The 7,155-nt window shown below is 34.7% G+C and overlaps 1 protein-coding gene across 2 annotated transcripts in view; it reads left to right on the top strand.

Moving 5' to 3' along the window:
• Positions 1-7,155, top strand: part of GALNT13 (polypeptide N-acetylgalactosaminyltransferase 13) — a 413,355-nt gene that overhangs the window by 284,233 nt on the left and 121,967 nt on the right. The gene's annotated exons all lie outside the window — the stretch shown is intronic.

Here is a 7,155-nt window from a genome sequence, read left to right as displayed (position 1 = left end):
TGCCTTCTTATTTTACTAGTAGATAATAGGAATCAAGTCAAAATACACAGCTGAGTGTTTATGGATTGTTTTATCTACCATTCTTACTTTTTTAAAGGTCAGTGAACTTCATGAATTGAGTTTCTAGTTAAAAGAACTTCTTTAAACAGTAACTTGAGAATTTCACATTTAATACAAAAACCATATGTTAAAATGTTTAAATAACTTAAATTTTAATAATTAAAATTTTAAGAATCACTTAAAATTCATTTCTAGAGAAATACGGAAAATCCCACTATTCAGTGGCATGATTATGAGTGATTTAATTCTTTATAATTTTCTAAAATCTATCCACCAGTTTTATATTTGCAAATAACATATTTGTGAGGCAATAAAATAAGAAAGAAAACATGCCATTGGAAGATACAAATAAGTAGGAGATCTCAAAGTCTAGGCATACACATATAGAATAAGAATCCCAGTTAAGAATAACCCCAATATTGTATTTTTGGTAGTTTACATGTAGACCCTTTTTGTCTTCCAGTTCATTGTAAAGTAACATAAAACAGCAACAACAACAACAACACAATGCCTATTTTATACAATGCAATCCTTTACATGTATTAGTAAAAGACAGCCTTTGTTCTAGCTAACATGTTTTAACTTTTGAAACTGTTTATGAGACTATCAGAGGTCTTTTCTGCATGAAAAAGAAAATGAGCAGTATGAACTTTCTAATAGAAAGTTCAAGCATTACTCTATAGAGAAGAAAAATAAAGGCAATGCATTTGTTAATGCTTGATTAGGAGTACTTTTTCACACATTTTCATACCTCTTCAAGTCAAGAAGCTATTGCCAGGAACACTTTCATGCATAGATGTATTTCTCTTTCCAGCAGAAACCCAGTCCAGATGTTCAGAATGGAGTTCAGCAAAAGCATGTAAAATTCACAGCAAGGCAATGACATTTATATAACCTTTTCATTTTTTTTTTTTTGATGATACTTTGGGAATTCAGATCATTAGTTGTAGAAATATGTAAGCTCAAATAATGGGAAAAAAATAATATGTTGTGAGTGATTATTGCCACTTAGATTCAGGAATATAAATAATTGACAATAATTGTAATCGTGTATTTTATTCACTTCTGATGAATATTATTTATATAAATTGATGTGTTAGTCTTTTGTATCATTTTCCAATTACTGAAAAGACAGATAGTAGAACTATTTCTGAAACTATAGTGAAATGACAAGATTTAGCATTTAAAGAATGAAAAAGAACACCTGCTATGTGGAACTAATGATTTTATGTTACTCAGCGGGGACTGTTTGTATATTTTGAAAGTGAGCTTTTACATTACAATAAATATCATTTGTAAAGTTATCATTCTTATAATAAAATAGCCTCATTTAAATCCAGAAAGGTACTTGGCCAAGCAGAAAAAAAGACATTTAGGGAATATACTAAAAATATCTAGTAGCTTCCTAAGGGGTATTTATGCTTATATATTTCTCAAAGCCAGTCAGTGTTGCTGAGCATGGAACCTGCCTGCTGTTGTGTGGGCCAAGAGTAGAAACCACAAAACATTCTATCGCTTCTCAGTGGAAAAAGAAGGAGAGTAAGACAGAAACTAGAGTTGAGCTAGAGTTGTCAACTGTTGTAGCCCTGGGAAGATGTTGAAACACCCAAACCAGATGAAGGCTGTTGTATATTGAGAAGTCGGCATTAGTCATTTGTAATGTGTGGAGCCTTTTGTTGGATGAATAACTATATCAGTTAATATGAATAGTTTCTCCCTCTCTTAAATCAAAACCTTCTTTATTATCATCTATGCCTTGCCCCGATTCTGTGATCAGCCACAAAGAAGAAAGGCTGAGCAAGTAGAGTTTATTGCTCCCGAGCAGCAGCTGAGTCAGAGCTCCCTAGGGTGGGGCCCAAAGCTATTGCCAGCCTATAGGGGAAAAGGGTCTCTTATATGGATTCAAGGTTCAGATTCTAAAGGGGTGACTCATCGCTGTGACCCCTGATGGGAGACCCAGTTCTTTATTGCCCTTACCTACAGGTACCTCCCTGACGGGAGGCATTTTCACTCTTATCTAGTTCCACTGGTAGTTGTCGGACACCTGGTCACCCCCAACAATCTAGAATTGTTGGGTTTATATTTTTTTTATATATATTTTTTAAATCTGTAAAGAGAAAGCTTGTGTGGCAGGAATTTGGGGGAATATAAGTATGCACTTTCACACTTAGAATTGTATCTTTTACTATAATATACATAAACACCAAACACAAACTCTAAACTGTCTTATGTTTTCTTCAGAACTTCCTTAATAATCAAATTGTTACAGTTCTCCCTAGAATCATTTGCAAGTATCTGTCAACTGGTCCAAGATGTTTGATGTTTTATATCAGAGCATCTGTTACTGAATTTTATTCTAAGTGTATGCAGTTTTGAAAATGTGGTCTTTAACTGCAGAGTGCTTATATAATGAATTTTACCACTTTACTTACTTCCAATATGTTCCACAAAATATTGCCTACCTGCTTATTGGTTTATTTCAGAGATGCCTCAATCCTATCTATCATGAACTAAAAAGGTAGTCTGTCAAAAGTCCATTCCTTGCAGTTTTGCTACCACACACCAGTCTTTTTTTTTAAGATTTATTTATTCGTACAGAACCGGGGTACAGGCCAGAGATGCGGAGGGTGAGAGAATTCACCAGAGACAGAGTGGAGTGCAGAACAGGCAAATCTACGAAGTACACTGCTGAGGGGAGCAGCGGGCGGGTCAGGAGAGGTCTTCCGCGCCATGTGGATCTCCTCCGGGGCAGGCGGGGATCGAACTCATGCGAAAGTGGCTTAAGCTTCTTTGTGCCGTGCTTTAACCCGCTGCGCCACCAGGGAGGGCCAACACCAGTCATTTTTAATATATATTATATTGATTTAATTTTCATTACTTGCTTCTATATTCAAAGTAGTGTAGACATATATTTCTACTACTTATAATCTGCCTTGTCATTTTGTAGCCCTTGAACAAAATTTTATTGGGATAAGGAGAAGGAATGAATGAATTTTTTTAGAAAGAGCCATTTGTGTGTCTTCCTTTCTATTGAACTTCCCATGGATGGCCAATCTACCCCAGAGAATTTCTTCACAAAAGTTGCAGTAAATTGGAAGGATTTTTTTCACTTCTGATCCATCCCCTATTTAGTGAATCACTGATGAGAAGTGAAGGTTACCTCTTCACATATTTGGAATATCATTCCTCTGAATATGCCAACAGAAAAGAAGGGTCCACTGACATACCTGTGTTCTTGGAGTTTTAAAATTCCAGTATAATCACAATATAATCTTACCTTCAGGACTAATAGAAAAGTCTAAAAAGCACAATTTGGGAATAAAAAAAAAAGAAAGAAACCCCAGCATAATGTAAGAGCCCACAAACTAAAAATGTTTTTACACAGTTTTATTTTTGTCACGATTTCCATGAATTTAAAGTTAAAATGTGATTACATAAATAAATACATATGTCAATTGCTTTCATTTACTTTTTTTCCAAAATATTATTTATGTATCTTAATGCTTTGGCATATGCCCACTAGTCATATTAATAGAGTTAGCGGTGTGAAATCAAGTCTCTTAAATGGGTATATGAATGAGAAGTTAAAATACTTTAAAATAGTCTTGAAGAATACCTTTTCAATGTTTGTTTAGCTTGCTTTGTGGATTTTTTTTTTTTAAAGGATGCTTATACTATAGCATCATTGATTTTTAAATCCCTGTAGACTCTTAAAGCCTGAGATGGTCTTTACTAGTAATAGGCCCATTCCATCTTAAGCCAATCTGATTGTCCTAACAAGTATTTTACAATAAGAATAGTTAAGTAGAGCCCATTCTCCCCAGAACACCCCATTATAATGGCAACTTAGTTATTCTTATTGGTCAGAGGTAAAAAGATTAAAAAATTTAAATATGATGTATTCAGGACACTAGCCTCATATTTGAAAAGCTTGTTATTCTACAAACACTGTTTTTCTTTCTTTGGGGAGGTAGATTTCTAGCTGTGAATTAATTGACATGGTGACTAGAACAGCTATCCTTATATAACCCCCTTTGTTCCTTTCCCCACTGGACAGCTTGTGCTCTTGTTTTAAACAAAACCAAACTGAAAATAAAAATTAAAAGCTCTCAAATATACCATTAAAAGTATTCTATTAAACTGGAAAACAAGTTGAGTTCCCTTTGTCAGTAATGTATTATTCTGATATATATTTGAAGTAAATAGAAACCACACATATAAGGGAAGGATTCTTAAAATTATTTTAAACTTAAATCTGTTTTTCTTGGGAAAGTTTTAACCTTTTAGAAATTATTTAGAGCAAACATCTCATCCAGGGTAACCTTTATTAGTGGCATTTTTGGTTTATTATTTAATTTTAAGGCCTATATTCATTTGATCATATTTGTGTCTCTACAACTCAATGCTTTTCGGTATGCTGATATTTTAAGATATTTAATACTAAGATATTTAATAATAAGCAGTTTGAATATGTCTGTTTTTTTTTTTATAAATCATAAAAATACGATTTCATAGGTGCAGGTTTTTTTCATGCTCCAGCAAATGCACAGCACAGAGGTTTTTTTTGTTGTTGTTGTTTTAAATAAGCCAGTGATATCTGTTTGTGGTTGAGTTAATATGAATTCATCTGAAAGGAGTACAGAGCTTTTCAAGTTAAAGTACATTTGAACCTATACATTTTGATTTTTTACTATTGAATAAATAATAGTTTGGCATCAGCAATCATGATATCATTGAATGACTTGTAACATCAAGAGGAATAAATTCTAAATTGTTTTAATATGCTATTTTGTTATAGTGCATAACACATTTATTAGCCTGTTAACTTGAAATACTAAATGTTGAAGTAAGGGATTCTTTGGTCCTTTAAGGTATTAAGTCAGTTTTTATTGTTGATATTTCCATTGGTATTTTATGAGTACATATTTGTGCTTTTATAATGCTGATACTACTTTGCTGCTGTCTTTATTAGGCAAATATTTATTAAGTTCCTGATCTGTACTATCCCAGGAAGAGAGATAGAAACAGATAAGGTGTGGCCTTTGCCTTTAAAATATAGATGGCCCCCTGCCAAAAGCAATATACAGATTTAATGCCATCCCCATAAAAATCTCAATGACATTCTTCAATGAAATAGAAAAAATGTTGATGAGATTCATATGGAACAACAAAAAACCTCGAATAGCCAAAACCCTCATGTCTAAGAAAAATCAAAATGGAGGCATTACAATCCCAAACTTCAAACTATACTACAAAGCCATAATAATCAAAACTGCATGGTACTGGAATAAGAATAGACATACAGACCAGTGGATTCGAATAGAAAACCCACATATAAACCCACGAGTTTATGGACACCTAATTTTTGACAAAGGAGCAAAGAAGATACAATGGAACAAAGAAAATTTGTTCAGCAAGTGGTGCTGGGAAAACTGGGTAGCTACATGCAAAAAAATGAAACTAGATCATTGCCTCACTCCAGTCACAAAAATCAACTCAAAGTGGATTAAAGACCTAGACATAAGAACGGAAAGCATAAAATACCTAGAAGCAAAGATGGGTCAAACACTTCACGACATACACTTTAGCGACATCTTTAAAGACAGAGCACCCAACGCCACAATAGTGAAGGGAAAGATAAATAGATGGGACTATATCAAGTTAAAGAGCTTCTGTACAGCAAAAGAGACATTACTAAAAACAAACAGAAAGATCACTAATTGGGAAAACATTTTCTCACACAAAAGTAGCGATAAAGGACTGATCACAAAAATATACGGAGAACTGATGAAACTCAACAAAAATGAGGTAAACAACCCCATCAAAAAATGGGCAGTAGAGCTAAAAAGACACTTCTCCAAAGAGGAAATGCAGATGGCCAACAGGCATATGAAAAAATGTTCGACATCACTCGTAATAAGGGAGATGCAAATTAAAACCACAATGAGATACCACCTCACCCCAGTGAGAATGGCACATCTTCAAACAACTAGCAACAACAAATGTTGGCGAGGATGTGGAGAAAAAGGAACTCTCCTGCATTGCTGGTGGGAATGCAAACTAGTACAACCACTATGGAAAACTGTTTGGAGGTTCCTCAAACTGCTAAAATATAGATGGCCCTCCCTGGTAGCCTAGGGGTTAAACACAGTGCTGTCAACACTATGGCCTGAGTTGATTCTCAGCCAAGGAGCTAATGCACATATGATGCAGCAGACCTCTACTGTCTTGCCCATTACTCCCCTCAGCCTTGTATCTCTGCATCTGCCTGTTCTGCTCCCCACACTGTCTCCAGTGAATCCTCTCAAGCCCCCTCCAAATGCAACTATGATCTACACCCTGTTATTCTACGCTTACACCCTAGTTATTCTACACTTAAAAAAAAAAAAAAACCAAAAACTGCCTACATCATCACATTTGATTAGTGTAGATTAAAAAAAATAAGATTAAGTACTTAGCACATAGGGACTACACTGTCAAATTAAAAAGAATGCGTATGTGAATTACCTACATTTTCCTTGATTCCAAATTTTCACTTAATAACTTTAAATTCTTTTATTCTACTAGCTTAGTTCTTTCAAACTAATTCAGTTATCCTCATTCTCACACTCATGTGACATCCAGGTAACCTCCTGAGATTCCTAGTGGTGCTGCCAGCCTCAAACTTGTCTGCTTCTCTGCTAGAGAAGACTATCCAAAACTTGCTCTCATCTGATCTCTACCGCTAACAAACGTTTAATGACTAACAGGGCCAACAAGCTCCAGTGTGATCTGATATTTGCCTGCTTTCCTTTGTGCAGGTTAACCTCTTTGTACTTTGTTTTCTTACTGTGACATGCAAATGATAATAGCTCTTGGATGCTTAAATAAACAAGATATATGTATAAAATATTTAAAGTTTGAAATATTAACAACATTTCTTTTGATATTATACAAATATTTTTTTAAGATTTTTTTATTTATTCATACAGAATTTGGGTACAGGCCAGAGATGCAGAGGGTGAGAGGATTCACCAGGGGCAGAGTGGGGTGCAGAGCAGGAAGATCCATGAAGTACACTGCTGAGGGGAGCAGCGGGCGGGTCAGGAGAGGTCT

This window comes from Condylura cristata, unplaced genomic scaffold (assembly GCF_000260355.1).
Source record: "Condylura cristata isolate star-nosed mole 26May11 unplaced genomic scaffold, ConCri1.0 scaffold00002, whole genome shotgun sequence".
NCBI lineage: Eukaryota > Metazoa > Chordata > Mammalia > Eulipotyphla > Talpidae > Condylura > Condylura cristata.
Note: the sequence above shows the minus strand (reverse complement) of the source record. Positions and strands in the feature narration are given on the sequence as shown.